Below are 24541 nucleotides of genomic sequence, written 5' to 3'. Positions count from 1 at the left end.
GCGTGAGCTGCTGCACCCAGCCACGGCCATTTAGTTTCTACAACCAGTTTGGACTTTCACTCTTGGCTGATTGGAACTTGGTTTCTCACTTAGTTCCTGCCTTGGCTCCTTCCTCTGACTTTGCTACCCAGTGTAGCCTCACTGGCTCCAGCTCTGGAGAAACTTGAAAGACAGTCCAACTGTGACTGTCTTTCTTTCTTGCCTTCCCAGTAGCAGGAGTAAATTTGGATAGTAAAGACTTGTAAATGACAGGCACATTTTGAGGTCAGGCAGAAGAGGAGCCCATGAAGGAGATGGAGGAGGAGCGGTCAGGCAGACGGGAGGAGAACCAGGAGGTGAGGTCATCAGGGAAGTCTTGGGAGAGAGGAGTTTCAAGGAGGAGGGAGGGAGTGGCCACCCCATTAATGAGTGGAAACAAGATAGAAACAAGTCTTGTTGGCTTTCACAATGGAACGGTAGTTACTCTCCTTGGTCATTTCAGGAAAGGGGTGGCAGGTGGGGCAGCCATCAGAGGGTTAGAGGGAGCAGGTGAAGGCAGAAGTGAAACCTTTTTTCTTTCTTTTTTTTTAAAGAATAATGATGGGATTTTTTAAAACTTTAAGTTCAGGGGTATATGTGCGGGATGTGCAGATTTGTTATATAGGTGAACATATATCATGTACAGATTATTAGTTACTTTCCCTGATCCTCTCCCTCCTCCCACTCTCCACCCTACAATAGGCCCCAGTGTGTGTCGTTCCCCATTATGTGTCCATGTGTTCTCATCATTTAACTCCCACTTATAAGTGAGAACATGCGGTATTTGGTTTTCTGTTCCTGCGTCAGTTTGCTAAGGATAATGGCCTCCAGCTTTATCCATGTCCCTGCAAAGGACATGATCTTGTTCTTTTTTGTGGCTGCCTAGTACTCCATTGTATATATGTACCACATTTTCTTTATCCAGTCTATCATTGATGGGTTGATTCCACGTCTTTGCTAGATAGCCCTTTTTCTTTTATTTCTTTCCTTTTGTAGAGACCGAGGTCTCGCTTTGTCACCCAGGCTGGAGTGCAATGGTGTGATCATAGCTCACTTCAGCCTCAAAGTCTTGGGCTCAAGTGATCCTCCCACCTCAGCCTCCCAACTAGCTGGGACTACAGCCTCCACTCCCAGCGCTGTATATGGGTTCAGAAGATGGAGGAAGTGTGTGAGCCCAAGGGGCCAGGCAACCCTGGTGAGGCTGCCCCACCCCTTCTGTGGGATGTTGACAGTGAAACAGAAAAGCACCTCGCTGAGGGCTACCGCCACTCCATAAAAAACTTGCACCAACCCTCCGATCGGATCACCCAGTTGGATCACACGTGATCCAATTTTTCCAGTACACTAAGGCAAGAACCCCGGGAGAGAGAAAGTTGTCTGTCCTTGCAATAAGACAGAGCGTCTAATTGAGCTGATGAACATCAGCCACCTGCGGATGGCAAAACTGAAAGAGCACACTGTAACACATGCCCACGGGGGCCTCATGAGCTGTAAGCATTCACCCCTAGACACTGCCGTGGGGTTGGAGCCCCACAACCTGCCTGTCTGCAAGCTCCCCTGGAGGTTTGAGCAGCGGGGCACGGAAGATGTGAGCCACACCCCCCGTCACACGCCCTGCAAGGGGGACAAGGGAACCTTTTCTGTTTCACTACTAACATCCCACGGAAGGGATGGGGCAGCCTCACCAGGGTTGCCTGGCCCCTTGGGCTCACACACTTCCTCCATCTTCTCCTCTCTACTCACTTCTCTTTCCATCCCCTCTCTGGACTGTGGGTTTTTATAACCCCATGCATTGCAGCCTCTCCTCAGAACCGCATCTCCCCAAGCCAGGAATAAGAATAAGGAACAGGATGGGGACACACCCTTCCTGAAAAGTGGGGTGAGAGATGAAGCGCTTGACACAGAGGAGAGTCATGTAGCGGGTGGGCAGAAACTATATAGTAAACTCCAGTGCCAAAAGACTCTATCTGAACCCATATACAACGCTGATACCTTGAGCCTCACCCAGTGCCAAAAGACTCTATCTGAACCCATATATAACGCTGATACCTTGAGCCTCACTTTTTGGGAATCTCAGTTTCCTCAGCTGTGAAATGAGACAACTACACTGCCTCACACTGTTATTGTGAGTTTTATTTATTTATTGTTATTTATTTATTTATTGAGACAGAGTCCCGCCCTGTCACCCACACTGGAGTACAGTGGTGCGATCTCAGTTCACGGCAACATCTGCCTCCCAGGTTCAAGCGATTCTCCGGCCTCAGCCTCCAGAGTAGCTGGGATTACAGGCACACACCACCATGCCTGGCTAATTTTTGTATTTTTAGTAGAGACGGGGTCTCACCATGTTGGCCAGGAGGGCCTTGAACTCCTGACCTCAGGTGGGTCCACCTGTTTTGGCCTCCCAAAGTGCTGGGATTACAGGTGTGAGCCACCATGCCTGGCCATGTTACTATGAGTTTTAATACAGTGCAGTAGTAATAGGTACGAATTGCCTATTTGAATGATGGATACTCAGTAATTACAGCACTTAAGATTCATCAGGCTGGGCTCGGTGGCTCATGCCTGTAATCCCAGCACTTTGGGAGGTTGAGGTGGACAGACCACTTGAAGTCAGGAGTTCGAGACCATACTGGCCAAAATGGTGAAACCCTGTCTCTACTGAAAAATACAAGAACTAGGACTGGGAAAGCTGAGACCCCACCAGGCTGAAACTGCTGCAGCCCTAGGAACAATTATGTTCGAGTGAAAGGAGACCATGTGATTGGCATAGTGACGGCTAAATCTGGAGATAGATTCAGAGCTGATGTTGGAGGGAGTGAGCCAGTTTCTTTGTTTTACTTGGCGTTTGAAGGTGCAACTAAAAGAAACAGACCATATGTGCAGGTTGGAGATCTCATCTATGGCCACTTTGTGGTTGCTAATAAAGACATGGAACTAGAGATGGTGTGTATTGACAGCTGAGGACGAGCCAATGGAATGGGTATCATTGGACAGGATGGTCTGCCTTTTTTTTTTTTTGAGACGAAGTTTTGCTCTTGTTGCCCAGGCTGGAGTGCAATGGTGCAATCTCGGCTCACCACAACCTCTGCCTCCCAGATTCAAGCAATTATCTTGCCTCAGCCTCCTGAGTAACTGGGATTACAGGCATGCACCACTGCACTCAGCTAATTTTGTATTTTTAGTAGAGACGGGGTTTCTCCATGTTGGTCAGGCTGGTCTCGAACTCCCGACCTCAGATGATCTGCCTGCCTCTGCCTCCCAAAGTGCTGGGATTACAGGCGTGAGCCACCGTGCCTGGCCCTGATGGTCTGCTTTTTAAAGTGACTTTGGGCTTAATTAGAAAGCTATTAGCTCCAGGTTGTGGAATCATACAGGAAGTGGGAAAACTCTATTCCCTGGAGATAGTATTCGGAATGAATGGAAGAATATGGGTCAAAACAAAAACCATCCATCAAACTTTAATTTTGGCAAACACTTTAGAAGCTTGTGAACACAGGATGTCAGATCAAAGAAAACAAATCTTCTCCAGACTGGCAGAAAGTTGATACAGGTGGACTTTTTTTTTTTTTTTTTTTGAGACAGAGTTTTGCTCTTGTCACACAGGCTGAAGTACAATGGTTTGATCTCGGCTCACTGCAACCTCTGCCTCCGGGTTCAAGCAATCCTCCTGTCTCTGCCTCCTGAGTAGCTGGGATTACAGGCACGTGCCACCATGCCTGGCTAAATTTTGCATTTTTAGTAGAGATGGGGTTTCACCATGTTGGCCAGGCTGGTCTTGAACTCCTGACCTCAGGTGATCCACCTGCCTTGGTCTTCCAAAGTGTTGGGATTACAGGCATGAGCCACTGAGCCCGGCCTAGGTGGACCTTTTTTTTTTTTTTTGAGACAGTCTTGCTCTGTCACCAGGCTGGAGTGCAGTGGCATAATGTTGGCTCACTACAATCTCCACTTCCTGGGTTCAAGCAATTCTTCTGCCTCAGCCTCCTGATTAGCTGGGGCTACAGGTGCACGCCACCACGCCCAGCTAATTTTTGTATTTTTGGTAGAGACGGGGTTTCACCATGTTGGCCAGGATGGTCTTAATCTCTTGACCTCGTGATCTGCCTACCTTGGCCTCCCAAAGTGCTGGGATTACAGGTGTGAGCCACCGCACCTGGCCCTAGGTGGACTTTTTTAATGGGTCAGTTGAGCCAAGAAACTATGGGTTTCCTGGGGAAAACTTTTTTCAGGTGAACCTTTCCCCATTTAAATACTCAGAAGACAAGGTATGAATGTGCATATTATCTTATTAGAGTTCTAAACAAAATATTTTTATAGGTAAGTTACTGGTTTTCACCCGTGCTTTTGTGGGAGAGAAAATCATGCAAAATCATGATGTATTTTTTTTGTTCTGTACAAGAAAGTTTGCTAAAACATTAAAAAAATAAAAAATACCAAAACTAGCTGGGCATGGTGATGCACACCTGTAATCCTAGCTACTGGGGAGGCTAAGGCAGGAGAATTGCTTGAACCCAGGAGTCAGAGGTTACAGTGAGCAACCAGCCTGGGTGATAGAGTGAGTGAGACTCCATCTCGAAAAAAGATTTATCATACATTGTTCTACATGCTCTACATAACATAGCTAGTTTAATCCTGAGAGGAGAAGAGTGGTCAAGAGCAGGCCTGAAGCTCACAGCTGGCTTTGGTGTTGCTAGTCACTGCCCTGGCCTTCCTAGGTGGCCACAGTGTTCTAGGAGCTGGTCTGGTCCTCCAGCTGATCATGGCATTGCTAGAACTTTACCCAGCACTTCCACCTAGGTTATGATGTTATCCTCTTGAAACAATTTCACAGAACATCAACATCAAGCAAAAATGTTTGTAACTGTAAATGTGTACAGAGCAAGACAAAAGCGAGATCACTCTGTAAGCATGTCTGAACATAGACAAAATGTGAGTACTGTCCAAACCACACATAACCAAACATTCCTGTATTCTGTCTAATTGGAACAACCTTTCTCTCTTAGTCTGTTGGGGCTGCTCTAATAGAACATCATAGGCTGGGTGGATTATAAACAGTAGAAATTTATTGCTCACACTTCTGGAGGCTAGAAAGAGCAAGTCTCGAAAAAAGATTTATCAGACATTATTCTACATGCTCTACGTAACATAGCTAGTTTAATCCTGAGAGGAGAAGAGTGGTCAAGAGCAGGCCTGAAGCTCACAGCTGGCTTTGGTGTTGCTAGGAGCTGCCCTGGCCTTGCTAGGTGACCATGGTGTTCTAGGAGCTGGTCTGATCTTCCAGCTGATCATGGCATTGCTAGAACTTTGCCCAGCACTTCCAGCTATCAAGGTGCTTGTACGTTTGGTGGCTGGCAAGAGCCTGCTTTCTGATTCATAGATGGTGCCTTCTTGCTGTGTTCTCACATGGTGGAAAGGGTGAAGGAAGCTTTCTAGGGTTTCTTTTATGAGGGCACTAATGAAGGCTCTGACCTCATGACCTAATTACTAACCCCAAATTACCACCTCCTGATATCATTCTAGGGGTTAGGATTTCAACATACCAATTTCAGAGGTAATTAAACACTCAGCTCATAGCACTCTCTTTTATCAATCATGGCTTTAGCCTCAGTCTAGTCTTTACTCCTTGCATATAAGATTTATTAGTTCTTCAGTGGCTCATGCATGTAATCCCAGCACTTCAGAAGGCCGAGCTGGGTGGATCACTTAAGGTCAGGAGTTTGAGACCAGCCTGGCCAACATGGTGAAACCCTGTCTCTACAAAAATACAAAAAATTACCTGGCCATGGTGGCAGGAGCCTGTAATCCCAGCTACTTGGGGGGCAGAGGTTGCAATGAGCTGAGATTGCCTCACTGAACTCCATCCTTGGCAACAGAGCAAGACTCTGTCTCAAAAAAAAAAATAAAATAAATTAAAAGACTTATTAGAATGCCTAGTCATAAGATTACCCCCTCTTCCTGATAGCATCCAACCTAGAATCCTCCCCTAAAGAACTTAACACAAGCCCCAATCATATAATAAGTCCTTTATTACACTCTCCTACTGAGATACCACATGGTTATGAAACTAGCCCCATTGTCCCATAGAACTTATATTAATGGTTTCTTTCAATAAACATAGAATTGACTTGAGAAAGTTACATTTGTCTTATCTGAGTTCCTTTCCCAGGAAACCAACCATCAGGCCTCCCAGATAGTACCAAGGAGCTGAAACTTAGCAGATCACACCTGGACAATGAGATGTCAGATCCCTCACCCATCATGATTGCCTAATTGACCATCTGCTTCCTGTTGACCAACTTCTCTTCCTTACCCCTACCTACCTGTTGTTTTCTCACACATTGTTACATTTCTTCCCTGCTATATAAACCCCTAATTTTTAATTAACTAATTTATTTTTGAGACGGAGTTTTGCTCTTGTTGCCCAGGCTGGAGTGCAATGGTGCGGTATCAGCTCATTGCAACCTCTGCCTCCCGGGTTCAAGCGATTCTCCTGCCTCAGCCTCCTGAGTAGTTGGGATTACAGGCATGTGCCACCACCCCTGGCTAATTTTGTATTTTTAGTAGAGATGGGGTTTCTCCATGTTGGTCAGGCTGGTCTCGAACTCCCGACCTCAGGTGATCCGCCTGCCTTGGCCTCTCAAAGTGCTGGGATTACAGGCGTGAGTCACCACGCCCAGCCTAAACCCCTAATTTTAATCAGTCAGGGAGATGGATCTGAGACTGATCTCCCATCTCCTCGGTTGCAGCACCTAATTAAAGCCTTCTTCATGGGCAATACTAGTGTCTGAGTGATTGGCTTTCTGTGTGGCAAGCAGCCGACTGAACTGGTGTTTCAGTAACAGCTACCCGTGGTGTGTATTCTCCTTTGCTGTGACAAGTAATACAATGAAATTTTTTCAACTGGCTGGGCATGGTGGCTCATGCCTGTAATTCCAGCACTTTGGGAGGCTGAGGCAGGCAGATCACTTGGGGTCAGGAGTTCAAGACCAGCCTGGCCAACATGGTGAAACCCTGTTTTTACTAAAAATACAAAAATTAGCCGGGCATGGTGGCATGTGCCTGTAATCCCAGCTACTTGGGAGGCTGAGGCAGGAGAATTGCTTGAACCTGGGGGGTGGAGTTTGCAGTGAGCCAAGATTGCACCATTGCCCTCCAGCCTGGGCAACAGAGCGAGACTCTGTCTCAAAGAAAAAGAAAAGAAAAGACATTTGTTCAACCACGTATGTGATTCTGGTGTTCTTTGACTGGGTGGGTGAGGTGGACACTAACAGTCTTCACAATAACACTACGAGAAAAGCACAGTTATTATCCTGTTCTACAGAGGAGAAAATTGAGACAGAGAGGTCAACAATTGACTGTGGTCACAAAGCTTGTAAGTGGTAGGGCTGGGATTCGAATCTAGGCAAGTTGCCCTGAGTCCATGCTTAACCGCTACACATTAAGCAGACCCAAATTTGAGGGCAAAAGGAATTTATGTGGGAGGCAGCTGCAGAAAATGCCAGTGGTGAGAGGGGGTTCTTCATTTCTTCATGTGGTTTTTTTTTTTTTTTTTGAGACACGGTCTCACTTTGTCACCCAGACTAGAGGGCAGTGGTGCGATCTCAGCTCACGTCAACCTCGGCTGCCTGGGTTCAAGTGATTCTCCTACCTCAGCTTCCCAAGTAGCTGGGACTATAGGCACACAACACCACACCCAGCTAACTTTTGTATTTTTTGGTAGAGACGGAATTTCATCATGTTTAGCCAGGCTGGTCTCAAACTCCTGACCTCAGGTGATCCGCCCGCCTCGGCCTCTCAAAGTGCTGGGATTACAGGCAAGAGTCATCACGCCTGGCCTTTCGTGTGGATTTGAGTTACTCTCTAGTGTTCTTTCATTTCATCCTGAAGGATTCCCTTCATTTCCTCTATTGTAGTAAAACACACATAGCATAAACTTTACCATTTAAAGCATATCATTTAAAGTATACAATTCAGTGACATTTAGTACATTTACAATGTTGTGCAACCATCACTACTATCTAGTTCCAGAACATTCTCATCTCCCCAAAAGGACACCCCATAGTTATTTCTTTATTTATGTATTTATGTATTTATGTATTTATGTATTTATGTATTTATTTATTTAGAGACGGAGTCTCTCTCTGTCACCCAGGCTGGAGGGCAGTGGCGCAATCTTGGCTCACTGCAAGCTCCGCCTCCTGGGTTCACACCATTCTCCTGCCTCAGCCTCCCAAGTAGCTGGGACTACAGGTGCCCGCCACCACACCTGGCTAATTTTTTGTATTTTTGGTAGAGGCGGGGTTTCACCGTGTTAGCCAGGAAGGTCTCGATCTCCTGACCTCGTGATCCGCCCGCCTCGGCGTCCCAAAGTGCTGGGATTACAGGCGTGAGCCACTGCGCCCGGCCTATTTATTTTTGTTTTTGTTGAGAGAGGGTCTTCTTCTGTCACCCAGGGTGACTGCGGTGGCACAATCATGGCTGAGTGCAGTCTCAGCCTCCTGGGCTCAAGCAATCTTCCCACCTCAGCCTCCTGAGTAGCTGGGACCACGGCCATGTGCCAGCATGCTCAGCTAATTTTTAAATGTTTTGTAGAGATGGGGCCTCGCTATGTTGCCTAGGCTGGTCTCAAACTCCTGGCCTCAAGTAATCCTCCTCCCTTGGCCTCCCAAGGTACTGGGATTACAGGCGTGAGCCACCGTGCCCTGCCCCCCATACTTACTAAGCAGTCACTCCACATTTCTGCCTCCCCGCAGCCTTGGAAAACCCTAATCTGCTTTGGCCTCCCAAAGTGCTGGGATTATAGGCATGAGCCACTGTGCCCGGCTAGCAAATTGTTTTATGCACATGCATTTATGTATTGTCTGTGATGCATTTGTGCTAGAACAGCAGAGTTGTAGCAGAGAGCCCTCGAGGCCCAGAAATATTTACTATTTGGCCCTTTTCGAATGTTTGCCAACCTTTGGTCTAGAAGGTTACATTCTGGAGCAAACAGATCATAGACAGATAAAGAAAGGCAGATCCTAAAATTAGCTGGGTGTGGTGGCGGGTGCCTGTAGCCCCAGCTACTCGGGAGGCTGAGGCAGGAGAATGGCGTGAACCTGGGAGGTGGAGGTTGCAGTGAGCCGAGATCGCGCCACTGCACTCCAGCCTGGGCGACAGAGCAAGACTCCGTCTCAAAAAAAAAAAAAAAAAAAAAAAAGAAAGGCAGATCCTGAAGAATCCAGCCCCCTCCACTCACCCCCGCTTCCCAGTTATGAAAGGTAACACAATCTCCACATCTTCTTTTTTGGGTTTTGGGTTGGTTTGAGTTGGGGCCACGAAGGGGAGTGAAAATGATGTGGTCTTCATTGCTTTCACAGTCTCAAACCCAACTCCAGTGTTTATTAGCTGATGGGCTGTGGGAAGGTGACTCATCTCTGAGCCCCTGTGCTCATAGGTAAAATGAGAATGAGGGCAGCTGTGTTACGGATTCTTTGAGGTCATATCCAAAAAACAAGTAGCACAAAATAAATGCTCATGAAATGCAGAGGCTGGGTGTGGTGGCTTATGCCTGTGATCCCAGCACTTTGTTTTTCTGTTTGTTTGTTTTGTTTTGAGACAGAATCTTGCTCTGTCACCAAGGCTGGGTGCAGTGGCACGATCTCGGCTCACTGCAAACTCCACCTCCCAGGTTCAAGCGATTCTCCTGCCTCAGCCTCCCAAGCAGCTGGGATTACAGGCTCCCGCCACCACGCCCGGCTAATTTTTGTATTTTTAGTAGAGACGAGATTTCGCCATGTTGGCCAGGCTGGTCTCGAACTCCTGACCTCGGGTGATCCACCTGCCTCGGCCTCCCAATGTGCTGGGATTACAGGCGTGAGCCGCTGCACCCGGCCACTGTAATCTCAGCACGTTGGGAGGCCAAGGCGGGAGGATCGCTCGAGTCCAGGAGTTCCAGACCAGCCCAGGAAACATAGTGAGCCCTTGTCTCTACAGATAAAAAATTAGCTGGGCGTGGTGGCGCGAGCCTGTGGTCCCAGCTGCTCAGGAGCCTGAGGCAGGAGAATCGCTCAAGCCCAGCAGGTCGAGGCTGCAGTGAGCTGAGACTGTGCCAAAGATTGCGCCACTGCACTCCAGCCTGGGTGACAAAGCCAGACTCGGTCTCAAGAAAAAAAAAAAAAAAAAAGAAAAGATACAAAAAAACCAAGAATAAACCCTATTGAATTGGAGGTACTGATGTGAATTCATGGTTTTCAAAATATAAAGATAAATATAGAAATAAGTTTGTGTGTGTGTGTGTGTGTGTGTGTGTGTGTGTGTTCCCATTTATCTACTAAGAGGACCTGGGAGCCACATACCTCAATAACAATGGGCACACTTAACACCCAGATCATTTCTAACTGCCAATCTCCACCTAGCCCAGGGCTTTTTGGAAAAATGAGAGCAGCCTGGGCAACATAGCAAGACCCATTTCTACAAAAAATTTAAAAATTAGCCAGGCGTGGTGGTGTGCTCCTGTAGTCCTAGCTACTTGGGAGTCTGAGGCAGGGGTTGGGGGGAGAAAAAGCCTAGAACATCTAGTTAGGCCAGAAAGGAAGAAAAAACGATCAGCAAAAAACCAATAGGAATATGTCAAAAGGACCCAGAAGCCAGAGAGAAAAGCTTTCACTGGCCAAATTAAAGATAATTTAAGCATCGAAGGGGAAAAAAAAGAACGTCAGCAAAATGGCAGAGTAAAATTTGCCTTTCTACAAAAGCAATGAAAAAAACCAGTAAAATTTGACAGAATCAACATTTTCACAACTCTGGAAATTAACCAAAAGCTTACAGTAATTTGCAGAGCATTTAATTTAAAAAAAAAAAAGCACATAAAAAAACAGCAAGCTCTGTAGAATTTTAACTCACTCTAGTCTTATTCCTGCCTCTCCAGCTCAGAGGGTAGCCTTGAAAAATAACAGCCCACAATCTTGATACCATATGGAAAAGAACAGAGGTGCGGCTCCTTCAAAACCTCATTCAAGATCATTCAAGAAGAGGGGTGTGTGTGTGTGTGTGTGTGTGTGTTTGAGACAGTCTCGCTCTGTCGCCCAGGCTGGAGTGCAGTGGCGTGATCTCGGCTCACTGCAACTTCCTCCTCCTGAGTTCAAGTGATTCTCCTGCCTCAGCCTCCGGAGTAGCTGGGATTGCAGGTGCCTGCCACCATGCCTGACTCATTTTTGTGTTTTCAGCAGAGACAGGGTTTCACCATGTTGACCAGGATAGTCTCAAACTCCTGACCTCAAGTGATCCACCCACCTCGGCCTCCCAAAGTGCTGGGATTACAAGCGTGAGCCGCCGCGCCCAGCCAAGAAGAGTCATTTATTGACCTATTTGTTGGTACTCTGGAAGACCCTGCTCTGAAAGACCTGACCTCACTTGAACTTGCCCGATGCTAAACATTTCTCCCCAGGGGCTACTTGTTAAATGTTTTAACATCACAGCTGCCTGTGGCAATACTTAACAGTTGGGGAAATAATAGCCTAACTAAAAATCTTAGAAGGAAAAGGGCCAGGCGTGGTGGCTCACGCCCGTAATCCCAGCACTTTGGGAGGTCGAGGCAGGCGGATCACCCGAGGTCAGGAGATCAAGACCATCCTGGCTAACACGGTGAAACCCCGTCTCTACTAAAAATACAAAAAATTAGCCGGGTGTGGTGGCGGGTGCCTGTAGTCCGGGCCAGGAGAATGGTGTGAACCCGGGAGGCGGAGCTGGCAGTGAGCCGAGATAGCGCCACTGCACTCCAGCCTGAGCCACAGAGCGAGACTCTGTCTCAAAAAAAAAAAAAAAAAAAAATCTTAGAAGGAAAAATGAAGGCATTAGATGTCTGGAGGGACTTTTGAAAAATTCTGACATATTTCTGGGGATATGGAAGGCCACATGCTTAGGAAAGACCTGAGACAGCCCTAAGCTCACACCACTGGCTGACTTCGAGACTCTGTGTAAGCAGGAATTGAGAGCTAAAGGCACAGTTGTAAATGTCCTGGGTGAGTGTTGAAGGTGTGTCCCTAATAAGTACACAGAGCTCCTTGGCAAAGACTGGCAGACTGCCGATTCCAGACATTCAAGGAAATCTCTGTCCAACCATTAGCTAACCATGAAGCTAACTGAGCAGAGACTACAGAGAATATAGACTTTACAGAAGTAGTTTAGAAAAGTCATTTAACAGGCCGGGCACAGTGGCTCACGCCTGTAATCCCAGCACTTTGGGAGGCTGAGACAGGTGGATCACCTGAGGTCAGGAGTTCGAGACCAGCCTGACCAACATGGTGAAACCCTGTCTCTACTAAAACTACAAAAATTAGCCAGACGTGGTGGGGTGTGCCTGTAATCCCAGCTATTCAGGAGTCTGAGGCAGGAGAATCACTTGAACCTGGGAGGCAGAGGTTGCAGTGAGCCAAGATCGCACCATTGCACTCCAGCATGGGTGACAGAGTGAGACACCGTCTCGAAAAAAAAATCAAAACCAAAAACTATTTGTTTTTGTAAATAAATTATTACTATTATTATAGGTCTTGCTCTGTCACCCAAGCTGGAGTGCAGTGGTGCAATCATGGCTCACTGCAGCCTCAAGCTCCTGGGCTCCAGCAATCCTTCTGCCTCAGCTCCTGAGTAGCTAGGAGTAAAGGTACATGCCACCACACCTGGCTGATTTTTTTTTTTTTTTGGAGACAGAGTCTCACTCTGTTGCCCAGGCTGGAGTGCAGTGGTGCAGTCTCAGCTCACTGCAGCCTCCACCTCCCAGGCTCAAGCGATTCTCCTGCTTCAGCCTCCCAAGTAGCTGGGATTACAGGCACCTGTCACTACACCTGGCTAATTTTTGTATTTTTAGTAGAGACAGGGTTTCACCACGTTGGCCAGGCTGGTTTCAAACTCCTGACCTCAAGTGATCCACCCGCCTTGGCCTCCCAAAGTGCTGGAATTACAGACGTGAGCCATCGCGCCCGGCCAATTTTTAAATTTTTTTGTAGAGATAGGATCTTGCTATGTTGCCCAAGCTAGTATCAAATTCCTGGCCTCAAGCGATCTTCTCCCCTTGACTTCTCAAAGTGTTGATATTAGAAGCATAAACTAATAAATGATTATTTGTAAATAAAGTTGTTTACAAAACAACTAGGGGCAGGCTGATCAAAGGGAGGAGATGGAACATGTTTTCTTCACTGCTGTATCCTCAGTGTCAAGAACAGCACCTGGCTCGTGGTAGGTTTTTGTTCTCCATCAATGTATGTTAAAGGAATACATTGATAAATTAGTATTGTTTGTATGTTTGTGGCGGAGAAGTGGTTGACGTGACTAGAGTGACCCATGCTGGTGGAATGGTTGAGCAGAGTGTGGGAGATCCACTTGGGTATAGGTGGCAGACCTTTTGGAGGAGACTTTATTTCTTTCTTTTCTTTCTTTCTTTTTTTTTTTTTTTTGAGACAGAGTCTTGCCCTGTCGCCCAGGCCGGAGTGCAGTGGCATGATCTTGGCTCACTGCAAGCTCCGCCTCCCGGGTTCACGCCATTCTCCTGCCTCAGCCTCCCGAGTAGCTGGGACTACAGGTGCCCGCCACCACGCCCGGCTAATTTTTTTTGTATTTTTAGTAGAGGCAGGGTTTCACCGTGTTAGCCAGGATAGTCTCGATCTCCTGACCTTGTGATCCACCTGCCTCGGCCTCCCAGGCTAATTTTTTTTTTTTTGTATTTTTAGTAGACGGAGTTTCACTGTGTTAGCCAGGATGGTCTCAATCTCCTGACCCGTGATCTGCCCGCCTCGGCCTCCCAAAGTGCTGGGATTACAGGCGTGAGTCACTGTGCCTGGCCTCATTTCCTTGCCTTTTCTAACTTCTAGAAGCTACTGCTATTGTCTGAATGTTTGTGTCCATCCAGAATTCATACATTGCAACCTACTCCCCACTTATGCTGTTAGGAGGTGGGGCCTTTGAGAAATGATTAATGCCCTTATAAGAGAGACCTAGAGAGCTGCCTTGCCCCTTCCATCAAATGAGAACACAGTTAGAAGGCATCATCCATGAACCAGGAAGCAGGCACCACTCACCAGACACCGAATCTGCCAGCGCCTTGATCTTGGACTTCCCAGCCTCCAGAACCGTGAGCAATAAATTCCCATTGTTTATAAGCCACCCAGCCTATGATATTTTGTTATAGCAGCCCAAATAGACTGAGACAGTCACTGATGTCCTTGGCTCATGATTCCTTTCTTTGTCTTTAAAGCCATCGATGGTGGGTCAAGTCCTTCACACATCACATCACTCTGACATTCTGATTTCCTCCTGCCACCCTCACCCACTTTTCAGGACCTTTGCCGTTACATCAGGCCCATTGGGATTATCCAGGAAAATCTCCCCACCACCAGCCTTTTGATATGGTTGACTGTGTCCCCACCCAAATCTCATCTTGAATTGTAGCTCCTATAATTCCCACGTGTTGTGGGAGGGAGCTGGTGGGAGGTAATTGAATCATGGGGGCAGGTCTTTCCCATGCTATTCTCTTGATAGTGAATAAATCTCATGAGATCTGATGGTTTTATAAATGGGAGTTCCCCTGCACAAGCTCTCTTTGCCTGCCGCCCATGTAAGACATCCCTCTGTTCTTCTTTCATCTTCTGCTATGATTGTGAGGCCTCCCCAGCCATCATTAAACCTCTTTTCTTTCCTTTTTTTTTTGAGACAGAGTCTTGCTCTGTCACTCAGGCTGGATTGCAGTGGTGTGATCTTGGCTCATTACAACTTTCGCCCCCCCAGGTTCAAGCGATTCTCCTGCCTCAGCCTCCCAAGTAGCTGGGATTACAGGCACTCCCCCCCCCGCCATCCACACCTGGCTACTTTTTGTATTTTTAGTAGAGATGGGGTTTTGTCATGTTGGCCAGGCTAGTCTCGAACTCCTGGCCTCAGGTGATCTGCCTGCCTTGGCGTCCCAAAGTGCTAGGATTACAGGCGTGAGCCACTGCACCTAGCCTAAACCTCTTTTCTTTATAAATTACCCAGTCTCATGTATGTCTTTATTAGCAGCATGAGAACACTCTTAATCACATTTGCAAAATCCCTTTGGCCATGTAAGATGTAACATATTCACAGTTTGGGGGGATTAGCATGTGGACATCTTTTCCAGGTGAATTACAGGTATATTTCAGGTCTCACAGAGGCTCTCTCAGAGGTCTTGGGAACTCCAGGAAAGAGGGTCTTTCTTGAGAATATACTTATCTATACTTATGAGTATATACTTATATGTACTCCAGGAAACAGGGTCTTTCTTGAGAATATGCTTATCTATACTTATGAGTATATACTTACATGTACTCCAGGAAACAGGGTCTTTCTTGAGAATATACCTATCTATACTTATGAGTATATGCTTATATGTACTTATGAGATGACTGAGCTTAGCCTAGGTCTGGGCTCTGTCCTATCAGGCTCTCAGGAAATGACACAGGGCTTCCCCAGGGACAGGCCACTTTCTGTATCACCTGTCAGCCTTTTTTTTTTTTTTTTTTTTTGAGACAGAGTCTTGCTCTGTCACCCAGGCTGGAGTGCAGTGGCATGACCTCAGCTCACTTGAAACCTCTGCCCTCCAAGCTCAAGCCTCTCACCTCAGCCTCCTGAGTAGATGGGACCACAGGTGTGTGCCACCACGCCCAGTTAATTTTTTGTACTTTAGGCAGAGACAGGTTTCGCCATGTTGCCCAGGCTGGTCTCAAACTCCTGGGCTCAGGCAATCCACCTGCCGAGGCCTCCCAAAGTGCTGGGATTACAGGTGTGAGCCACCATGCCTGGCCTTTTGTTTTGTTTTTTAAATAGAGACAAGGTCCTTTTCTGTCACCCAGCTGGACTGCAGTGTCGTGGTCATAGCTTACTGCAAGCTTTAACTCCTGGGCTCAAGTGACCCTCCTGCCTCAGCCTCCTGAACAGATAGGACTATAGGCATGTACCACCATGCCCAGCTCATTTTTAATTTATTTAGTTTTTGAGACAGAGTCTTGCTCTGTCGCCCAGGCTGGAGTGCAGTGGCGCAATCTTGGCTCACTGCAGCTTCTGCCTCTCAGGGTTCAAGCAGTTCTCATGCCTCAGCCTCCCAAGTCACCAGGATTACAGGTATGTGCCACCACATCCACCTATTTTTTTTTTTTTTTTTTGGATTTTTAGTAGAGATGGGGTTTCACCATGTTGGCTAGGCTGGTCTTGAACTCCTGGCCTCAAGTGATCCTCCCACCTCGGCCTCCCAAAATGCTGGGATTACTGGAGTGAGCCACCTTGCCCGGCCAGCTCATTTATTTTAAAATTATTTTTGGCTGGGCGGGGTGGCTTACACCTGTAATCCCAGCACTTTTAGGGGGCCGAGGGGGGTGGATCACCTGAGGTCAGGGGTTCGAGACCAGCCTGGCCAACATGGCAAAACCCTGTCTCTACTAAAAATACAGAAATTAGCCGAGTGTGGTGGCTTATGCCTGTAATCCCAGCTACTTAAGAGGCTGAGGCAGGAGAATCGCTTGAACCCAGGAGGCAGAGGTTGCAGTAAGCTGAGATCATGCCATTGCACTCCAGCCTGGGCGACAGAGCGAGACTCCACCTCAAAAAAAATTATTTTTATAGTGACAGGGTCTCACTATGTTGCCCAGGCTGGGCTTGAGCCCCTGGGCTCAAGTGATCCACTGACTTTAGCTTTCCAAAGTGTTGGGATTACAGGCATGAGCCATCACACTCGGCCACCTGTTGGCCTTTAGAATAGTCTTTCTAACAAGACCGATATTCCAAGACCATAAAAGCTGACTGAATATCTGTTCTGGGATGAGGGATAGGCTCCAGGGATTCCTTTCTTCCCAAGAAGGTTGACTCTTGTGTGTTGGGGAGTGGGGCAGGTGGGTGGGCTGGGGCCAAGGGGCCAGGGAGGACAATTTGGTCCTGACTCTCTTATTTGGGGTCTTTATGGACCTGCTTTAACACTGGCCAGTTGGAGCCAGGAGACTGGGAGGCAGGACCTGTGCATTGAACAGGTATGCCTGAGGCCAATGGTGACGGGAGGATGGACCCTTTGAATCCAGTTATTTAGCTCTCTGGGCTCCTGCCCTGAGGTTCCCTCCAGCCCTGCTGCCCCAGCATCTAAGCCTGGAGTACCAGGGGCTCGAGGGCATGCGTGAGCCATGGACAGGATCCCGGGGAAGTTCCAGCTTAACCTGGGGGCCTCTTCCTTCTGCCCCAGCCATAGCCGGTACTTACTCAGCTCCACCCCCAGGAAGAGACTCCTGGGCTTCTTGTGTCCACCTGTGCTTCCATTGTACATTTGTCACTACAACCTGTAAGAGGCTCTGCTGTTGAGCTTGTCAGTCAGCCTGGAAGTCAATCCTGTTAGTTCGTCTCTGTTGCTGTTCAGTGAGTCAGAGGTCTCCACTTGATCATCAGTAAGTTAGACTAGATCTGTCTGTGGATCTTGCAAACTGCCACTTAACCCAGCTCAGCAAACGGTTAGGCCACCAGGTAAGCATTTCTACTTCCATCCCCCACCTGGGAGTCTTTCTCAGCTAGTTACTCCTTGAGCTAGGATGCATGATGGCCTGCAAAGATATCCAAGTCCTGGCCAGGCATGGTGGCTTACGCGTGTAATCCCAGCACTTTGGGAGGCTGAGGCGGGCAGATCACCTGAGGTCGGGAGTTCGAGACCGGCCTGACCAACATGGTGAAACTCTGTCTCTACTAAAAATACAAAGTTAGCCAGGTGTGGTGGTGCATGTCTGTAATCCCAGCTACTCAGGAGGCTGAGACAGGAGAATCACTTGAACCTGGGAGGTGGAGGTTGCAGTGAGTTGAGATCATGCCATTGCACTCCAGCCTGGGCAACAAGTGAAACTCCTTCTCAAAAAAAAAAAAAAAAAAAGATATCCAAGTCCTAATCCCTGGAGCCTATGAATGTCACCTTATATGGCAAAAAGAGACTTTGCAGATATGATTGTGATTTTAAGATAGAAAGATATTGTGTGCTAAATAATCTGTCTAGTCACTACCTCTGGTTCCTGGCAGAGGGCGTCTAAACTCTTGGAATTTGCCGAGTAATAGAAGTGTCTTAACGGCCAACAAACATATGGAAAAATGCTCAACATCACTAATGATCAGGGAGATGCAAATCAAAACCACAATGTGATACCACCTTACTCCTACAAGAATGGCCATAATCAAAGACTCAAAAAATAATAGATGTTGGTGTGGATGTGGTGAACAGGAAACACTTACACTGCTGGTGGCAATGTAAACTAGTACAACCACTATGGAAAACAGTGTGGAGATTCCTTAAAGACCCAAAAGTAAAACTACCATTTAAGCCAGCAATCCCACTACTGGGTATCTACTCAGAGGAAAAGAAGTCGTGATACAAAAAAGATACTTGTTCACACGTTTATAGCAGCACAATTTGCAAGTGCAAAAATGTGGAACAAACCTAAATTTCCATCAATCAACTAACGGGTGAAGAAACTGTGGTATATATATACAATGGAATACTACTCAGCCATGAAAAGAAATGAATTAATGGGATTTGCAGCAACCTGGATGGGATTGGAGACCATTATTCTAAGTGAAGGAACTCAGGAATGGAAAACCGAACATTGTATACTCTCACTCATAAGTGGGAGCTAAGCTATGAGGATGCAAAGGCATAAGAATGACACAGTGGATTTTGGGGGCTCAAGGGGAAAGGGTGGAAAGCTGAGGGATAGAATACTACAAATTGGGTGCAGTGTATACTGCTTGGGAGATGGGTGCACCAAACTCTCACGAATCACCACTAAAGAACTTAATCATGTAACCAAACACCACATGTTCCCCCAAACCTATGGAAATGAAAAAAAAAAGAAGTGTCTTTATTATTCATGGGGGCCCTGGACCATAACTGAGCTTATACCAAGGAGGTGACTCAGGATGGGGGCTGGTCATGCCAGAAACACCAACCACCAAGGTTGGAATTTTTAGCCACCTGACCTCCAGGAAGGGGAAGGGGCTGAAGGTGGGGTTCAATCATGTAGACAATGGTTGGATCAACCCTGCCTACTTTTTAATCCTGCCTATTTTTAATACAAAACTAGCCGGGCATGGTGACACACGCCTGTAATCCCAGCTACTAGGGAGGCTGAGGCACGAGAATCCCTTGAACCTGGGAGATGGAGGTTGCAGTGAGCTGAGATTGTGCAACTGCACTCCAGCCTGGGTGACAGAGTGAGACTCCATCTAAAAAACAAATAAATAAGACCGGGCACGGTGGCTCACGCCTGTAATCCCAGCACTTTCAGAGGCCGAGGTGGGTGGATCACGAGGTCAGGAGATCGAGACCATCCTGGCTAATACGGTGAAACCCCGTCTCTACTAAAAATACAAAAAATTAGCTGGGCGTGCTAGTGGATGCCTATAGTCCCAGCTGCTCTGGAGGCTGAGGCAGGAGAATGGCCTGAACCTGGGAGGTGGAGCTTGCAGTGAGCTGAGATCACGCCACTGCACTCCAGCCTGGGAGACAGTGAGACTGTGTCTCAAAAATAAATAAATAAATGAATAAATAAATAAATACATTAATTAATTAATAACGCAAAGCAAAAAAGAAGAGCTCACCAGAGCCAGGAGCCTGAAACAAAAGTGCTGGTAGAAAGGTTTATGGGGTGCCAATTTAATCAGTCACCCCTGTGTAGGACACCTATGGGAAACTGTAGGGGGCCCCTTAGGAGAATCATCTCCCCAAGCCATTAAGTTCCCAGGCCAGAGAGCATGACCTGCTCTGCGGCTTTACACAGAATGCGCTGGGCTGAAACACTCCCTTGAAGCGTTGGAATGTGACCAGACATCCTGGCTCCTTGTAAAACCGGCCCCCACCAGCTGCAGCCCGGTAAGTTAAAGATTGTCTTAGCAGTTAGACATATGCTTTTAGCTTAAAGGAAATTCATATAACTGCTACTGCTGTAGATCTTTCCAATGACGTACGCTCCCCCTCCTTCACCGTTTCATCCCAGCTGCTTCTTAGATCAAAAGATTGTACTCAATAAATTGTCAGGCAACCAGAACTCTGGGCGTTTTGCAGCCTTCACTGTAGCAACTGGCCTCCTGGACCTGCTTTACAATCTTAACTTGTCTTTTCTCATTCCTTTGTCACCACCGGACTTCGGGTACCCATGGGTAGTGTTGAGGCTGGACCCCAACATCTGGCGCCCAAGGTGGTATCCCCGAAACAACCCGGTGAAGGAATGCTGGAGCGTCAAAAACGAAGGACCGACAGATGGAGAACTCCCAAGGATGAAAAGTTGTTTTTTTATTTTTATTATTTTTTTTTATTTTTTTTTTTGAGACAGAATCTCGCTCTGTCGTCCAGGCTGGAGTGCAGTGGCGCGATCTCGGCTCACTGCAAGCTCTGCCTCTCGGGTTCACGCCATTCTCCTGCCTCAGCCTCCCGAGTAGCTGGGACTACAGGCGCCCGCCACCACGCCCGGCTAATTTTTTGCATTTTTAGTAGAGACGGGGTTTCACCATGTTAGCTATGATGGTCTTGATCTCCTGACCTTGTGATCCGCCCGCCTCGGCCTCCCAAAGTGCTGGGATTACAGGCGTGAGCCACCGCGCCGGCCAACGAAAAGACTTTTCAGCTCTGCAGGTAAGCGGGGCGCTCGGAGAATTCCAGGGTAACAACAGGAAATTACGGGTAAGGCTGAGAGTAGACATAAGAATTATTTGAGTTTGGTGCGGCAGTTATTACGCCAGTGGTATAAATGTGAGACCCAAAATCTTATGTCTCTGTTTCAGCTAATAGAACAATATTCTCCTTGGTTCCCGGAACACAGGTCCATGGATTTGAAAGATTGGGAAAAAAATAGAGGCAGACTTCAAACATGCACAAAAAGAGGGTCAAGAAATTCCTTTCTCCGCTTCGTCTGTGCGGGCGGCAGTGAAAACAGCACGTGAGCCTTTCCACACTGAGGAGGAATCAGCATTTGGAAATGAAGGAGACGAGTTTGACGATCAGGAGAGTGCACCATCTAGCTCCAGTTTAAAAAAGGGGGAGAATCAGGAGGTTATATATGCTAACCAAACACATGTGAAAGAGACAGTCCAACCTACCGCACCCTCAGGGGACGCTCCGGAATGGCCACCCCCGCCTAAGCCTTGTGAATTGCGGGCATGGGAGCCTGAGACGCTGTTCGCCGCGCCCATTGTTGCACAACCTGCCGTTAATTACGGTAAAGGGATGATTCAGGCTCAGCCACCAGTTAATTACGGTAAAATTCAGGCTCGCCCTGCCGTTCATTACGGTGAAGGAGCAATTTCCCTTAAAAATGGATGACCCAGCGCCCTGTCTGGGTCGAACAGTGGCCGCTCCCTAAGGAAAAATTGGGGGCGCTTCATGAAATAGTTAAAGAATTACTAGAAAAAGGACATGTTTCACCCACTTTTTCTCCTTGGAATTCCCCAGTGTTTGTAATTAAGAAAAAGTCCGGCAGATGGCGCATGCTGACCGATTTACTAGGGATCAACGCTGTAATTCAACCAATGGGAGCTTTACAACCAGGGCTCCCATCCCCCATTATAATCCCTGAAGACTGGCCGCTTGTTATTATAGATTTAAAAGACTGCTTTTTTTTTTTTTTTTTTTTTTTTTTTTTTTTTTTTTACAATTCCTTTAGCAGAGGCAGATTTCGAAAAATTTGGCTTTACCATCCCTGCCGTTAATAATAAAGAACTTGCAGCCAGATATCATTGGAAGGTTTTACCTCGGGGTATGTTAAACAGTCCCACAATTTGTCAGACTTTTGTAGGCAGAACTATCCAGCCTGTTAGAGATCAATTTCCAGATTTGTGCAGCAAAAAATAGAGACCAACTTATTCAATGTTATTCATCTTTGCAAAAGGCAATTACAAACGCTGGATTGCTTAAAGCATCTGACAAAATTCAAACAATCACTCCTTTCAGTATTTGGGAATGCAAGTACAGGATAGAGCATTAAGCCTCAAAAGGTTCAAATTAGAAAAGATTCTTTAAAAACCTTAAATGGGCCGGGCGCAGTGGCTCACGCCTGTAATCCCAGCACTTTGGGAGGCCGAGGTGGGCGGATCACAAGGTCAGGAGATAGAGACCATACTGGCTAACACGGTGAAACCCCGTCTCTACTAAACATACAAAAAATTAGCCGGGCGTGGTGGCGGGCGCCTGTAGTCCCAGCTACTCGGGAGGCTGAGGCAGGAGAATGGCGTGAACCTGGGAGGCGGAGCTTTCAGTGAGCCGAGATCGCGCCACTGCACTCCAGCCTGGGGGACAGAGCAAGATTCCGTCTCAAAAACAAAAACAAGAAAAACCATAAATGATTTTCAAAAATTGTTAGGCGATATTAATTGGATTCGGCCCATCTTAGGAATTCCTACTTATGCTATGTCTAATCTCTTCTCAATATTGAGGGGAGACTCCAATTTACACAGTAAAAGAGAACTAACACCCGAGGCCATGAACGAGTTAAGAGTAATTGAAGGGCCGGGCGCGGTGGCTCACGCTTGTAATCCCAGCACTTTGGGAGGCTGAGGCGGGCGGATCACAAGGTCAGGAGATCGACACCACGGTGAAACCCCATCTGTACTAAAAATATAAAAAATTAGCCGGGCGTGGTGGCGGGCGCCTGTAATCCCAGCTACTCGGAGAGGCTGAGGCAGGAGAATGGCGTGAACCCGGGAGGCGGAGCTTGCAGTGAGCTGAGATCGGCCCACTGCACTCCAGCATCCAGCCTGGGTGACAGAGCGAGACTCCGTCTCAAAAAAAAAAAAAAAAAGAGTAATTAAAGAAAAAATTCTGCAAGCCCAGGTCAGTAGGATTGACTCAGACTTGCCTTTACAATTCATTGTTTTCCCTACTTCACACTCCCCAACGGGGGTTATTGTTCAAAATAATGATTTAGTTGAATAGTCCTTTTTGCCACATAATACCATAAAACACTTACAGTATATTTAGATCAGATGGCAATTTTAATTGGACAGGCTCGTATGTGAATTGTTGAACTTTGTGGCACTGAACCTAATAAGATTATAATTCCAATAAATAAAAATCAGGTTAAACAGGCATTCATTAATTCAGTTACATGGCAAGTTTATTTAGCAGAATTTGTTGGATGTATTGATAATCATTTTCCTAAAAATAAAACTTTCCAGTTCTTAAAATTAACTACATGGGTTCCTCTGAAAATTACTCGTGATGCCCTTTTGGAAGGAGCTGTGACTGTTTTTTTTTTTTTGAGACGGAGTCTCGCTCTGTCGCCCAGGCTGGAGTGCAGTGGCGCGATCTCGACTCACTGCAAGCTCCGCCTCCCGGGTTCACGCCATTCTCCTGCCTCAGCCTCCCGAGTAGCTGGGCCTACAGGCGCCCGCCACCATGCCCTGTTAATTTTTTTGTATTTTTAGTAGAGACGGGGTTTCACCGTGGTCTCGATCTCCTGACCTCGTGATCTGCCCACCTCGGTCTCCCAAAGTGCTGGGATTACAGGCATGAGCCACCGCGCCCAGCGGGAGCTGTGACTGTTTTTACTGATGGGTCTGGTAAACATGGAAAAGCGGCAGTCTGGTGGAGACCATGTAATCCAATCACTCGATCTAAATTTACTAGCATTCAGGGAGCTGAGGCTATTCTGTTTATTTATTAAATAACTTTTAGAGCCTTAAGTTCGCTCTGGAGCCCACTCTGTGTGCCTCTTTTTCTTCAACTTCAGCAATTGCCAGACCAAGGCACACATCCTATTTTTATTACACACATTTGAGCCCACAGATCTCTGCCTGGCCCATTGGCTTGTGGCAATATCAAGCAGACCTTCAGGTTATGACATCACTGCTTGGCCAAGCCACCCAGTCACATCAAATTTTCCACCAAAATTGGAGAAACTTATCTAAACATTTCAACTTACACAGAGGCTGGCTAAGCAAATTATCCTACAATGGCCAGATTACCAGCTCACAGGCACGTCCCCTCCTTCAACAGGTGTGTATCCTAGAGGATTGGAACCTAATCAGTTGTGGTAAACAGATGTTAAAAACATCCCTAAATTTTGGAAACTAAGATATGTACATATATCCATTGTTACCAACACTCATCTAATTATTGTACATTAGAAAGAGAAATAGAAAAAAGAGAGAGACTAGAAGAGACAGAAATCAGAGAAAGATGCAAAAAGAAAGACTAAGGAAAGAAATGAAGTAGGAAGAAGGGAAAGGAAATATTAAGAAAGTTATAAAAATGTACCTTTACTAAGGAAAGTTATAAAACATAGAAAGTTAAGGCATGTTGGCTGGGTGCAGTGGCTCACGCCTGTAATCCCAGCACTTTGGGAGGCCGAGATGGGAGGATCACGAAGTCAGGAGATCGAGACCATCCTGGCTAACATGGTGAAACCCCGTCTCTACTGAAAATACAAAAAATTAGCTGGGTGTGGTGGTGGGCGCTTGTAGTCCCAGCTACTCGGGAGGCTGAGGCAGGAGAATGGCGTGAACCCAGGAGGCGGAGTTTGCAGTG

The 24541-nt window shown here is 47.0% G+C and overlaps 1 pseudogene; it reads left to right on the top strand.

The window, feature by feature from the left end:
* Positions 1-284: 284 nt before the first annotated feature.
* Positions 285-3566, top strand: LOC100433240 (exosome complex component RRP40-like; annotated as a pseudogene).
* The last annotated feature ends 20975 nt before the right edge of the window (positions 3567-24541 follow it).

The sequence above is a fragment of the Pongo abelii genome, chromosome 20 (assembly GCF_028885655.2).
Source record: "Pongo abelii isolate AG06213 chromosome 20, NHGRI_mPonAbe1-v2.0_pri, whole genome shotgun sequence".
Taxonomy (NCBI): Eukaryota; Metazoa; Chordata; class Mammalia; order Primates; family Hominidae; genus Pongo; species Pongo abelii.
Note: the sequence above shows the minus strand (reverse complement) of the source record. Positions and strands in the feature narration are given on the sequence as shown.